The sequence below is a fragment of the Sipha flava genome, unplaced genomic scaffold (assembly GCF_003268045.1).
Source record: "Sipha flava isolate LNK unplaced genomic scaffold, YSA_version1 102_pilon_pilon, whole genome shotgun sequence".
Classification (NCBI taxonomy): domain Eukaryota; kingdom Metazoa; phylum Arthropoda; class Insecta; order Hemiptera; family Aphididae; genus Sipha; species Sipha flava.
The window spans coordinates 786,191-802,747 of record NW_020271716.1 but is presented as its reverse complement, the minus strand read 5'-3'; positions in this window follow the sequence as shown (position 1 = coordinate 802,747).

Genomic DNA, 16,557 nt, shown 5'->3' with positions numbered 1-16,557 from the left:
TGTTACGTCTAATTAACTGGTGTATTTAAGTATTGTTACTGATTTAGAAGTATTTACAGATTTAGAATTTAAAAGTCTTAAAAGTTCTATACAATGAGATCAATTATTTATACTGGTAATATTAAGAAACATAAAAATGTAACAAAAAAATAAATACATTGCTTACATATATGGATATAATAATTTTATAAATAATGTAACCAAGAAGGATTTTACTTATTATTAAACACTTTATTTTATTTATATGTTAAAAATCTGTAAACTGTATATAATTTATGTCATTTATTTAATTTCACCTAAGTAGTTATTAAAAACACTCTTTCGACAAAACATTATTTTAATATGTGATCTTTAAAACTTGGCCCTAATAGGTGATGTTTTCATAAAAATACCAATCTTCCTATAACAGTTCATGAATTATACGTATTATTTTGTAAATTTTTTTAATAAAATCTAGATATTAATAATTAAATAATGAAGTCAGTAAAGATGTGAAGTTATAAATGCAGTCTAATTAGAAGGTTTAAAAAGATACTTCAATTTTTTTTTTCAAATTGTCTACTATAAATATCAATTTTTTAATTCTTAATTCAAGTAAAAGTACTAATGTATAAATAAACAGTTGATATATAGAAATAACTAACTACATAAAAGTTGAGATTTTAGTTTATCATAATCAGTCCCAATTTTATTAACTTAGTATATACTTGATGATGAATTTTTAATTTGAAACTGGTCATACTATATTTATATAATTATACTCCAGACTAAAATTTTATTTATTTATTTATTTTTAAATATAAAATATTTGTTTATTTATATATTAATTTACAAATATATAATATTTATTGATTTTTATTATTTTTTTTTTTTTAAAGTATTACTTTTGCATTTTAATATATCAAGGATATCTGATTTTATCAACATTCACAAAAATTATAAACATTTGCCCATTGTCATCATCAATGTTCACATATTGATAAACTTCTTAATTACACTTAAATTAATTAATGAATTTTAACTAAGATATTTTTAAAAATGTTTATATATTACTATTTATGATGGTCATATTTATGTAAGTCTACTAGATGTTCATAACTGTTTTAACTAATTTTATTTATTGAAAAATAATTTGCAAAGAATGTCGTTCAGTAAGGTCTAAACTGGGCATTATAACTTTAACATATTGTTTCAAACATGTTTTAGATACCATCTTATATTTTTTAAATATTATAATAATAATATTTTTGCCATATGAATTAAAAAAATAAAATAACATTTTGTATTAAATATATTATAAAAAGTATTATTCGGTCGACCCTGAGTAATTGAATGCTTGGTTATGTTAAGACCTAACAAATTATGTATTCCCTTTGTTTAATATTTTATACAATTTGGTTGGTCACAAGCAAGCTTGGGCATTAAAGAGTTAAGAAGTTAAAAGTTAAGTTAATTTAACTTATTTCATTACTGATAAATAACTTATTAATTTAACTAATTTCTTTACAGATTAACTTGAAATTAACGTATTATTTTTTAATTTATCCCAATTAAGTTAATTTTGATATTCAAGACCATAAAAATGTTTTTTTAAAATACCATATTCAATAACAAGTTTATGGAGTTTATAATAATATAAAAATAAATATTTCGAAAAATTTTTAAAAAAGAGCATATTATCTATCACGATATTAACTAATAATAGGTATCCCACCCGTCTCGGGAAAAGTAGTCAACCGTTTTAAGACAGTTGAGTAAAATTAGTCATGCCACCCATGAACTACATTACCATTGTCATGAAAAGTGGCCGTAAATCTATATTACATAAATAGGTACATATTATCATTGATTATAGCATACAATTATTATTAAAATTATTCCTTAATCAATGATATTATGTAATATTATTGGATTAGAGAAGAAATTTAAAAGCTGATCAAAATGTTGAGATTCATTAGGTAATTTGACACACCTGTCCATTGTATTGTTTTATTTATTTTTATTTTAATAAAGTTAAATAATATTGTATATTTATTTTAATGTTTTGCATTAACTGTATAAATTTATTGTCTGTATAATTTTATAGTTAGGTACACTTTCAGCTGCGGTAATTATTTTTAGTTTTCATACTGTTATTGAACATTAAAAAAAAATACTTTTTTTGAAATTATATTTATTATTTGTGATTTGCATAAAAATTAATAAAAAATAAACATAATAAATATAATATATATATATATATATATATATATTTATTTATTATACATAAATTATAATAAATTTGATGTTTGAGTGATTAAAAATAATCCAAATAAAGAAATATATATATATTTTCTACTCTAATTAGAGTTCAATACATATATTCTTATATAAGATTTTTCTGCTTTTTCATTATTATTAATGTTAATTAAGATCTGTTGTAAATTGTTTATATATATAATTTATATCAGTGCTTAATGTAATTTTTTTATTTTTAAAATTAACTAACCATTAACTTCAAACTTTAAAATATAATAAAATATCTGTAACTTCATAACATTTTTTGATCATACTTTTATATTATTATTATATTATTATACATATTATAATATTATATTATATTATATTATATTTGCTCATTTGACTGGTCGTTTCGTAAATCATAAAAAAATGTATATTAACAGCAGAAAATTAACCGTTAAACCTAAAATTGTATAGTTTAATAGATTTTAGAAAAATCGTAAAGTATTGTTCACTAAATTAGTTTAAAATGTAATCGCAATTGGCAAAGCTTACCATCGAGTATTCAATAATTGTAATCATATATTAAAACATACATATCTATATTGTAAATAACTTTGGCAGGTGGTTAAATGTATATCCTTCAAAATAAATGCCATTTTGGATTATTTATAGTTTCGTACGACTCTCCCGATTTCAATGATCTGTAAACTCGTTACTCGTTAATAGGTTTGAATACATAAAAATATATAAATACTAATAGGACGCCATATTCATAAGTATGCCATGGGTATAATCAGTGATGTAGTCGTAAAAATATAAGCGGTTCGTCAATTTTGTTAATACCACAAATTAATTATAACAAACAAATGTGGGGGAAGGGCTCTGCGTCATTTATGCGATTTTCCAGTAAAAATATTTTTCTTTAATTACAAAGAAAATCTAGTATCTAATTTTCAAGCCTAAAGTAAAAAAAATGATATTAAAAAAGTTCAAGTTTTATTTAAAGATAATTTAATTAATAAAATTAGAGTAATATTATCCAATTTTCAATGCATTACAGAAATCATCTTACAAATAGAAAATCAGGTACTAATCTCAGAAAAACCATCTTGTTAGTTTAAAATTTTGAAAATAAGTGAAGGAGAAATATTAATAAAAGTCACTAAAATTAAGCTAACACAAGCATTATACCTATATAATTTGTTATCTAAAAATTTGTGGCACATTAAGTGGAGGTATAAACTACGATAATGAAGAAATTGAAGAGTTGACACCTGAAAACATTTCTTGTTATAAATAGTCGCCTATAGTGTCATGTGATCTAAAAAAAAGTTTTTAAAAAATTTATTTTAGATTGTATACTCACAACAATCGTAGGAATTTCCAATTTAAAAAAAAAAATAACATTATGTTATTTTATGTTGGTATTCGTTCCAAAATTAATAATACATTCGTTATTTATTATTAATTTTACATTTATTGAATTAAACTTTGTTTATAAACATTTTGTACACATTTGTTAGCAGAAGTATACTGATATTTAAATTGTATTTTTTCATTATAATCAGGGCTCGAAAGTTCTAGCAAATGTATATTTTTCTTGGTTAATCCTAGAACATTCATAGTAAGATACAAATATGTTTCTCACTACTCGGATATCATACACAAAATTTAATTTTGCTATTTTTTGCGTATTTACGGGTTTTATTGCTATTTTGCTAATTTAGGGTTTATAGTGCTATTTTCGGGTATATTTTCATATAATGTTAGAAATAATCAAATTTTGTTGATAATGATTGTATTTACTTGGTTATGTTTTTAAAAATATTTTAATTATTGGAAATAAATAGACTTCATCAAATATTATTTTATGTTTTCATTGACAATTTGTTGTACCTATTAATAGTTAGTGACGTCATTGTTATTCTCTTATTATACCATTACCATAGGCGTGCGCAGACCTCTTTTTCAGGGTATGCAAAAGGCTACCACTGCCTACCTCCCTCCCCTAAAACTGAAAGTTAATTTAAGCGTTTGAAATTCTGGTCTTAATAACTATTTAATTTTAAATTTTAAATTTTTTTTCCCGAAAAAAGTGACTGGATAACCATTTCTTAATCGTTTTAAATGTCTTTATAATTAAAATTTAAAATAAATTACGAAAAAAAAAAATCTAAATACATAATACTTGTAATGGTTTGAGTAATACGTTTAAATAGCGAATAAATAAAAACGTAATTATATACTTAAATGAAAAACAAACTAAATTTGATAAATAATCAAAATTAATCATAAAACGATTCTGCGTACAGTTAAGTTATTAAATCACTGATAATGTTTTCGGGATTTTATTTATAGCTATTTCTTGTTCTGTAGTTGATAGTTATTTAATCCCACTTGAATTATTGTACTTCTTAATTCATTAACACATTAAATCGTTATTGCAGTATATGATTTGTGATTTAAAAATAAATTAAACTGTCTGGGACTGAATATGATAAAAATCATAATTTAATACAAAATCACATAATATACATAAGACCAAATATGTCATAATTTTTATTTATTTTTTGTAATTTTAGAAAGAAGGCTCTATGTTTAGGGTATGCAGTTGCATACCCAGCATACCCCTGCGCACGCCCATGACCATCACATTAGATTATCAAACATTTTAATAATCTAGGATAATTTCCAAGGTAAATATATAAAATAATTTAATAATAAGTACATTTTTACAAATATATTTAAGTAATTTAATATTTTTGTTAAAATTTTATAATTCAATCAGTCCAGGCTGTGTCTAATGAGCCTAACAATTTGTAAAATTACATTTTTTTCAAGTTAAATGCATATTTTTTTGATTTTTCGTGCTATTTATAGCGCATATTTTAGAGTTTTTAAGTGCATATTTAAGAACTAAAAAGTAATATTTTTATGCTACAACTTCCGAGCTCTGATTATAATATATATATTTATACATATATTTTGCACATTATTTATACACATAATAAATAAGTTTTTTTTTTATTTATTATAAACTATACATAGCTTAAAAGAACAAGTTTACAATAATATAATAAGATGAATCTATCTACCATCTGTAAGCAAGTTTGTGATGATGTTAGAGAGTTACAAAATCTAGTAATTAATATAATAATTGATCAACTATAAATAAAGAAATGAAACAAAGATAGAGTTGTACATAACAAATCATAATATAATATATAATAAACATAAAACACTAATCTTATAGAGTGACTAACCAGTTAACAATCAATTTTTGAGATTCGACTTTTAAGATTCCTGGAGTTAGCGTATATTGTATATACTTATTTTAATATTAATTAGCAGTGAGTTGAAATACGCAGGACTAAAATAATTAACAAATGTATGTTCGAAAGATTTTTTAGTGTAAGGTATTTTAGCATAATTTGCTCTATTTTTTCTTTTATCATGCGTTTTAACTACGTTCACCCATATATTACAATTTTTAATTAGGAAAAATATAGCTATTTTTTTGTACAGTTTTTCTAGTGGTAAAACATTGAATAGTTTAAAATTTTCTATTGTTGATCCTTCTAGGCTTAACTTACTAAGGCAGGTTCTAATTATTAATCTTTGTTGTATTATTAATGACTGTATTGCGTTTTTAGCTGTACCTTCCCAGACCAACAGATCATATTGTAATATTGCTTGATATAAGGCAAGATAAATTATTCGTAAAGTGTATTTTAAACATAAGCATATTTAAGTATTTAAAGCATATTTTAGAATTTTTAAATGCATAAATATATACATATTTTACATATTTAACAATAATTTTTGTATAAAAATCCGGACCTTAGTAATAACCAGGGCTCGGATTTTATAGCATTAAAAATTATTAAAATATGCGCTATAATATGGCCTGAAAACATTTAAAATAGCAAAAAAAAAAATTATGGTAATAAACGATTACAATTTGTAAATATAACCAAACGATACATAAAACTGACGGATACTAAAATACAATAATTTAAATAATAATAAAATTAATATAAATAAAACAGATGAGTAGTTAAAAATAATAAATTAATATTATTCGATATAGTCGAGCTACCAAAAATAGACTATAATATCAATAATATTATATTATTTAATATATTAATATTAAACGAAAAAGTGGGTTTCTTCTTATAGATTCACATAAATGAAAATTTTTTTTTCTATTTTTCATTCAGTATAAGCGAGATTTATGAAAAATACGAAATGAAGCATTATGTTATGCATATTAGAAAAAATAGCAACAGAACTTCAAAAATAACACTGTAAATCTAAAATTAAAATACTTCAAATATGTAATAAATAGTACTATAAAATCCCATGTGCATAAGACAAATTTATAGCTCACTCTACTATACTGTATCCTATAATAATTAGCAAATGCTATAAAATTCGAGCCTTGGTAATAATAAACAACGAACGATAACGTAAGCCACAAAAAAGAGACAATAATTAAAAAATCAATTAATAAATGCAACAATAATTTCGAATTAGCTTCTTTATTCACGGACATAATTTTCATTAGCAATTTAAAAAATCAGTAATGATCTTCATTATGATTCATAATACACGCTTAACTAGACCATAGCATTTATTCATTTGATAAAGAACGTCTAATGATTTGTATATCATATATAAATACATAAATAAAAATGTATTACCAATATCATAATCATAATTTGTTATTGCAAAGTAAAATATATTAGAATATATAACATATGAGAACAACATTTTTATTTAATAATATATAGAGTACCATTTTGATTTACACAAATAATTAAACTAATAATAATTAATAATAATAATAATTAACAATTAGGGTTTCTATAGTTATATTCAATCTATTATAATAAACTTATTACAAAGCATTTTAGTTTTAAATATATTGCTTAGAGTTAAGTTTTTTATGTTTTAAATTTCATAAGCGTACGCTTAGTTGTTATCAATTATGGCACAGCTCCGAGGAAAGAATCAAATTTTTCAATTGTATGCAAGTGCAATTGAAAAATGTAATATATCGAAGCAATTGCCACCCAGCCAGCTATCAATGCTTGTGCAAAATGTTCAAGATATGGGATCATACATCGATGGTTAGTTGTAGAAATGTCATATATTATTAAAAATTTATTTTATTTAAAAAGCATATTTTATAGAATTATCTAAGAACTCTACTGCGGATATTGGATTTGAATCACCATCAAGTTTTTTGGGAAATTTGAAAGTTCCGTCTAAAGATGAGGAGAACATGCTTTATAGAAAAGAATTAGTTTTGAAAGTCGAAGAAATGATTCAAAGCTGGATATATTCGCACCAAAAGGCAATTCATTTTTTGTTACGCATGCGTGAAAAGCTTATTTATCGATGCGAGTAGATGCGATGAAAAGTGATCTTTATTCCGTTCTATAATCAAAAAAAGAATAGTTCTTGGAAAAGTAGTATTTTTCACCGGTCGTGTTTGACAAAAAAATAACTGCCAAGAGCGTATTTTTGGAGATGAGCAACGAGGAAATCGCACCCCTTGGCCTATGTTTTAATTTCTATACTTGATTTTGAGTGAAATTAGATATTAATTGATTTTAATATGAATGCATGTTTTTTTATTTTGTTTAAATTTATCAACCAATAACAAAAACGGTTCATAATTAGTATATACTACCCGGTAGATAAATTAAATATTTCATATTTGAACAATATTTTTTGTATAAGGCAAATATAATTAGGGCTCTTAATTTGATTGCGAGGTGATGATGTCTCTTAATTTGATAAATATAAGCTCATGAATATTTTAGTTTTGGCACTACTTCTATAAAATATTACTTATCAGTAGTGCTCGGATGTTTATGCTCTTAAAACTACTGTAACATGCGTGCATTTATGCATTAAAAAATTACGAAATATACAATAAAATATGCGCTAAAAATGATAAAATATGAATTTTTAGCCAATAAAAACACCAAGTTATGCATAAAAAAACATTTTTTAAATTTGCATAGTGTTTTATTTACATTATTATTTATTATTTATTACATTATTGGCGTTACATTGTACTACTATGGTTTTTTTAATTTGATTAAATTTGTAACTGGGTCTGTTATCACTAAGTAAATTTTTATATCATAAAAAACTTCGTTCTACATCAACTGATGATATTGGAGCATATTTGAAGAATGTAAGATTCTCAACCTTCAATTTATTTTTTATTCGAATTATCAGAGTAGTAAATTGCCGTCTCTGACCACATTACCCAATGCATGGTAGATTGTAGTTACCACACCTATAACACTTATACATACAAATTGTGGAATTCAGTGGCGGATCTAGGGAGTGAGTATGAGGGTTAACCCCCCCAAAATCAGGAAAAATATATATTAAAAATCAATTATTATATGAATTAAGAATTTTTTTTTTTTTTTAAAGTATATGGGAAAGTATAAAATGTGTATATTTATTCATACAAGAAATTAGTTGTCTTAGATTTAAATTAATAATAAGTAATATTAAAGTTAAAGTAATATTATATTACTTTAATTTATAAAAAAAGTATGTATTATATTATTTACTATTAACTTAATTAATTATCTATCACTGACTGCAATGTTATAAAAAATATCCCAATGGAAAATATTTTCAACCCCCCCCACCAAAAAAAAAAAAAGAAAATAAAATCCTGGATCCGCCACTGGTAGAATTAATTGTATAGTTCATTAATTTAAATTGTTTTATAAAAAAGTGTACAGAATTTTTATTTTTAAAACCCCAAAATATGCAATTAAAAAACAAAACCATTACATATGCAAAATTATGCAAACTAAAAATAGTATTATAGTAGAACATTAATTAAATTTGTATCCATATTAGCATTAAATTGGATAAATAGAAAAAAAATGTGCAATTTTATAAACGTCCGAGCCCTACTAATTAATGATTGTTATTATCTAATTAATATCTGTGACTAGTGCAGGGAAAGGCAAATTCAGTAATGACAAAATGCAGGCTTCACCTATGGCACTGTGCCCATCTCGTAACACACTATTATTATTCGTTAATCGGTGAGTAATATACTCGTAAGGCAGTAGCGTATATAGAAAATATTTTTTTCTTCTATGGAAAGAGTTGAATTACCATTGCTATCTAAGATTTACTAACAAGACACAGTAGGTACTTATCTACATTTCATTAACAGAATGTCCCAAAACGATTTGACGTTAGACGCAAATTCTAAATAAGCATAAAGCACCATTAAAATACGAGTAAAACATACATTTAAAATAATTTTTAAGTTTTTTTAAAACATTTCTGGGAAGGGGGGTGGCTGTAGCCCACTAGGTACCGCCCTTGTATACGCCACTGTCTTAAAGTAATGAACAAGTCTATGAACGACTATTCACACTTACACTCATGCATTTGCACAACGATTTGATTGACGACGACGAATGTGATATTCGACATGACGTTTCGGACATAATTTTAGCGAGTGATAAAAAATATCAATGTCAATAATATAAAAAAATTGTTTATGTATTTGAATATAACGTTCTTTTATTTAACTTTTCTGAAAATTTTTCCGGCCATCTTTGTTCGTTTCGCATATCACTGGTTCTCTATCACGTCTCATATTTTTTTTAAAGATAATTTTAACTCAAAGTTCACTAACCCTACCCCAACGTGTGTTTATTTTCGATATAGTATGATTTATATGAATGAGTTTATTTTTTTTATTTCTATAATGGTTTTGTGGACTAAATTCATTCGAGGTAAACTGTATTATTAGATTTTTATTAATTAGTAACACAACTCAAATCAGAATAAATTTCGGCTAGTATCAGCGGAACAAATTAAAATTAAAAACGTCGTATTAATAAACGGCGATGAAAGTGTTCAGTGGCAAAGCTCAGGTCAGAGTGTAATCTTGAAATATTGTGATTACGATATAGCTCGTTTATTGAACATAGTCTATAATTTAGATAATTATATACCATATTATGGTGAACTATGTAGCATTGGGCCGTTCAATCGGTGATTTCTTTTCTGGAGGTGGTCTTGGTGCCATTAAACTACCGTTGACCGGTTTCAAACCAGGATCTGCTATCTTATCCCGCTCGATCACGACACTCCCTGTCAATATATTTATGTAAATATAATTTATAAAATACAATAATTAAATGTAAATTATTTAATTATAGATGCTTCAGAGCTATAAGTATGAATTACAAAAGCCATTAACACTCGGACCGCATACACGAATTACATTTTATAGAAAAATGTTAATTAAGTTGGACAAAGTATGTTTCCTGATCGAGGGAAATTTAGCTCAGTTCGCCGAAACTGCTATGAAACGGACTAATTCTGTTCTATTTAAAGTAAATATATATTTGCTCCATAATCTTACGTGATAATCAATAGTAATATTAATAATCGATATAATATACGAATTACAGCCTTGGACGATTGTTAAACAAAGAATACTACATTTGTACAAAAATATCCAAGACACTGTAAAATATTTGAATTCGTGCGAAGCGATTTTCAAGGAATTATACTCGAGTGATATTGGGCATTTGAAATTATCAATTGAAAATGTTTTCAATACTCTGTCGATGTTCCAAACATTTTCTTGCTACTCTTTCGATAAATCTCTTATAACGGAAATACTTTTGACGTGTTTAAATCAGATTGTCATAAGTAGCATAAATTATTTAACCAACAACAACAAAGTGGTTTTTTGGGAACAATCAAAACAAATAATGATTGAAAAACTTGTCGAATGTATTTCACTAAAAGATCATATATTCAATTGCTACAATAAAATGCAGAACATATTAATCATAAAAAATTGTGAGCCTTTTGAAGTATTTTTTGTTATTTCGTTTGATCACGTTACATTATTTTTCGACCGGATCAAAAAAGTATGTTGTTGTATAAAATTAACCTAAATATACAGTTAATTATACAATTATTTATTTGAATTACACATATAGTGTATAATCTAATATATTTTTATACTTTTTTAATTGATTATCTTAGTACATTTAACAATAAATTATTTTTTGTAGATAAAAAATATGATAGAAACCTTTGAGTATTTTAAACAAATAAGAACGTCAACTATTCCTATGATACTCGAGTATGATACAGAATTAAAAGATATGTTCTTGACGTTTACAAAAAAAAGAGAAGATCTTTTTAAAATAACTGATGATGAAATGTTCGAACGGGACAGTAGTACATTTGACACCGGAGTCAAGGAATGGAAAAATCGTTTAAAAATTCATATTAAAACCGTAATAGATGATTTACCTGATTTCGAAAATAAAATTGAAATCTTAAAGAAATGTGAGTTATTGAATTTGAATAATTTGGAATTGGATCCGGTGTGTGCTAAGATATTAACAGATATAATCATAAGTAAATTCAGTTTTTATTAATAATTGTATATTAGACATGTAACACATCACACTTTTCTACGTTTTTATTTTAGATTATAAAAATGTATATGTTGAAAATAAAAGTAAAATGCCAGTGTCGAATAATATGCCTTTGGTTTCCAATCAAATTATGTGGATATCAATGATAGAAGAAAAGATTGAAACTCCTATGAAATACTTTTTGGTAAAATAAAAAAATATATTAATTTATTTTTTTAAACATAAAATATAGTACTCGTAGACTTATAACTCATGCAATAAATCACTTACAATGTAATCAATGTTAATTTTATACTTATAATTTTGTACTTACTGTATATGAGGATAAAATACAACCACTCAATTTTTTCGTTTAATCAGTAAAATTGATATCATATAAACATTAGTATTTATATTATATATATAAATAATTAAATTTAATTTTTGTTCCTTCAGATCTTATTTATACAAATGGTATAGTTTAAAAACATTGTATAAAAATAATATGTAATTATTAATATATACTTAAATGTATTATAGAGTAAGGACCCAAACGTATGGGGAATGGATTTAAGTACGTACGATTCATTACGAACCGAACTCAGAAGTCACGAACTATCATTAAATGCTAAGTGGCACCAATGGATGGCCCAAATGGTGAGTAGGTAACTGTTTTTGTTAAAAGTATTGCTTTTTCATAATAAAATCAAACAGAAAAAAAACTCGAATGGCGCATTACTGATGAGAGATCCAACTACAAGGATGTACAAAAGCAATTTTACGAAATTTATCATCGAATCGATTGATATCGCTCAGATTATGATGTTCAAACGCCTTCCTTTACTTCGTAGAATGCAGGTTAAATTACAGCGTAAAGAAATGTTATACGAACGTTATATGTACGCGGAATCAATTTTGAAACAATATAATCTAATAAGGTATATACAAGATATAATAATTAATAAACGTTAATACAAATTTAATTGGTCCGTATTAACAGAAAAATTGTACCAAACGTATATGTTGAATTGACAAATATTGAAATGATGAAAGTGGACAAATTGATGATTCCAATTTTAAACACCATAAAATGGTCATCAACTGGGGCCATGGAGATAATGAAATTAACAACGAAAGCTCTTGATTATTCTGAGAGATTTTTTAAAATAGTATGATCAACATCGATATCTTTCATAATATTAAACTTTTTGATTTTTGAATAAAATTCTTTAAATTAATTAGTTTTGCTTACACTGTATAAATGTTTTAGATAGCCGATATGGATCGTATAATACGAAAAGAAATTGAAATCATTAATCAATCTATACTGATCAAATTACCGGAAACAGCCATAAGTCCTCAAGAATTTTTAGAACTTAATGAAACACATATAAATAATAAGATGAAACAAATTACGGAAGCTTCAATTCGCATAGAAAAAGTGTTTCATTTTGTAATCAAGTTGATTCTTTATAGAATATATGATAAGTATCCTTTAAAAAATAATAATCAAAAATTTGATTTCTTCAACGTGGTATTAGCTTTAGAAAATATTAAAGATTCAGATGGCGTAATTAAATGTAACAGTGAGTTGTACCAATTTTAGTGTATTAATTATTCAATTCAAATATTACGAAATTGTACATTATATTTGTTGCATATACAGATGAACTCATCTCCACTGCCAATCATCCTACAAGTGAACAAGTCGATGAACAATGTATGGTCGTATTTCGGTTTTATAATTTTTTTTACACGGATGCATTGATTAATATGATATGCAATACGTTAAATTTGTTGTCAATGAACCTAAGTTTTCAGGAGTGAGTACAAATGTTTTTCCCGTGAATGGTGTATTTTATAATTGTATTATATTTTATAATACAGACGTCATGTACAAACAAATTTTCCACAAATCATCAAAATCCGATTAGTTGTGAAAAACTTAAAAATATCAATAGAACCGTCATGGAAAATAATTAGCACAGTCATAAAGAGCATATCAAAATGCATATTAAATGTGTCAACAAATTTAACCCGTTGGGGTTTTCATCATATGAAAGTATAAAAAAAAAACACTTTTGCATTACGTCAGACGATAGTGACTATATTTTAACATTCTCTTTTTAATATGCAGGATGATGATTATTTTTATATGAGAAGTTTAAATAGATCTAAAAGCATAAGTTCAGCACTTTCAGAATTACACTATTCATCTAAGCCGATTAAAATGGAAATCACCAAAATTATATCCGTAATGATTTGTTCTATATTTATTTATTTTTGTAAGTAAAATGTATATTTAATGAAATATGATTTTTCAGCAATACAAATCTAAGTATCAAAACTTATTAATCAATGATTCTCACAAAATTTTAAGAATACAAGAAAAATTAGGAAAACAATTTGATCTTGCTGATATTCGAAATTACTTTGATGCAATGAAATTAAGAGATGAAGACGTTTTCAACGAGCCTTCGATTTTAAAGATTGGATTTCTTGAAATCCACTTGGGTGCTTGATTAAAAATAGGTTTAAACAGTATAACATAATATATGAATTTGATTTTTCTTTCATTAGATGAACTCAAGGAATCATTATTCAATGAAATAAATCAATGGCGAACTGTATTTGCTAACACTCTGTTAGAATTGTCTAAGCTTAAAACTCTTTACAGTTACATATCAGACAGATATAATCAACTTGCACTACCAATCAACTATTTGGTTGATGCTAAGAGAGTGGTATTTTGTTTAGAAGATGTTGAAAATAGTCTAACAGAGTTGGACAATGATGTAGAAATTACGATAAAATTATATGATATATTAAATGAATATAAAGCCCAAATTCCACCTGATAGTGAGAGGCACCTGAATTTACTCATAGATGGTTTTAAAAAGCTTCAAATTAAAGTAATGTTTATAAAATAAAAATAAAAATTAACATAATAGTTATTAATAATTATATGATATTGTACACTTTAGACATGTGAAGTACCTCAAAGATTATTTACAATTTACAATTCACTAAGATTAGAATTAAATAATGGCGTACAACATCTTAAATACGATATTATGGTGTATGATAAACTATTCCGAGAAAAAGGTCCTATGGTCGAAGGGTTATTGGCTTCTGAAGCTGCTGAAAGGTATTAACTGAAGATTATATGATGTTATTCATTTAGCTTGTATTCATTTCTTTGTTTTGTTAAGGGTTTTATTATTTCAAGATCGTTTTGACGAATTAGTTTCCTTGATGGATCGTTTTCAAGACGGTGAACGTTTATTCAACACACCAGTGACCACATACCCTTCATTAAATGAAAATAAACGAATTTTCAGTTTATTGAAAAAACTATACGATTTATACAATTTAGTTAATAGTTCAATTGAAAAATGGTCGATTATACCTTGGAATCGTTTAAAAATAGATGATATAATTGATAACTTAGTGGATTATTCTAATAAATGCCGTAAACTTCCTTCAGGAGTAAAAGATTGGCCAGCTTTTAATGAATTAAAAAACAATATTGAAGAATGGTCTGAGAAAATGATATTAGTAGAAATGATGTTTAAAAATGGACTTAAAGAGAGACATTGGAATATGATAGAAAAACTAACTGATACCAATTTTCCCGTCGGCGAGGCTAATTTTGTTCTGATTGATGTAATAAAAGCTCCTTTATTGGAAAATAAAGTTGAAATAGAAGATATATGCCAAACGGCAGTTAAAGAAGTTGATATTGAAACGAAATTACGTCAAATAATTTTTGAGTGGTCAACTATTAAAGCAGAATTAAGTCAATTCAAAACTAGAGGACTTTTGATTGTAAAAGGCCAAGAACTAGCTGAAGTTGTAGCTACATTAGAAGAAAGCCAAATGATAATGAGTTCATTAGCATCTAATAGGTAGTATTTCATCTGAGATAATATTTTTATTTTTTAATGTATACAATTTGTGTACAATAATCATTACGAGCATTATCAATCATGTGTATTCGTAGTGTTAAGTAGTGTTATATAGTATGTCGAATATGTAAAAGTACTTTAATACCAAATATTATAGGTATAATGTTACGTTCAAATCAGAAATAATGGAATGGGTGAGAAAGTTCGCTATAACTAGTCAAGTTTTGGAAAATTGGATTCTTGTACAAAATCTTTGGGTTTATTTAGAAGCTGTCTTTGTTGGAGGAGACATAGCTAAGCAGCTCCCACAGGAAACAAAACGTTTTACTGTAAAGGTTTTATAAAAATTATTTTATATAGTATACTAATACTTTTTTAACTTAGGCTATTGATAAATTATGGGTTCAAATAATGACTAAGGCCAGATTTGTTGAAAATGTTATTGAAATCTGCACTGGTGATGGGTCAATGGAACTTTTATTACCATACATGTTTGAACAACTGGAGCTGTGTCAAAAGTCATTAGCTGGGTATCCACAATATATTTCCATATTATATTTTAAAATATGTTTCATACAAAACACTTGTTTTAAATTGTTACAATGTCTTGATGAAATTTCTTAAAGGAATTATTGAAACTTTTGCTATTCTAAATAATAAAAAATTCATTAGATATTTGGATCTGAAGAGGAACATATTTTCAAGATTCTATTTTATATCGGACCCAGCACTACTCGAAATCCTAGGTCAAGCTTCAAATTCACATTCTATTCAACCTCATCTATTGAGCCTTTTCGATAATACGGCCAAACTGATCTTTAGCCCAAGTGAATATGATAAAGCATTGGAGATTGTATCTAGAGAAGGCGAAAGCATCAAATTAGAACATCAAGTTACGTGCGTTGGAGGCGTGGAAAACTGGCTAACTTATTTACTTAATGAAACAAAATTTACTGTAAACCAAATCATAGCAAATGTAG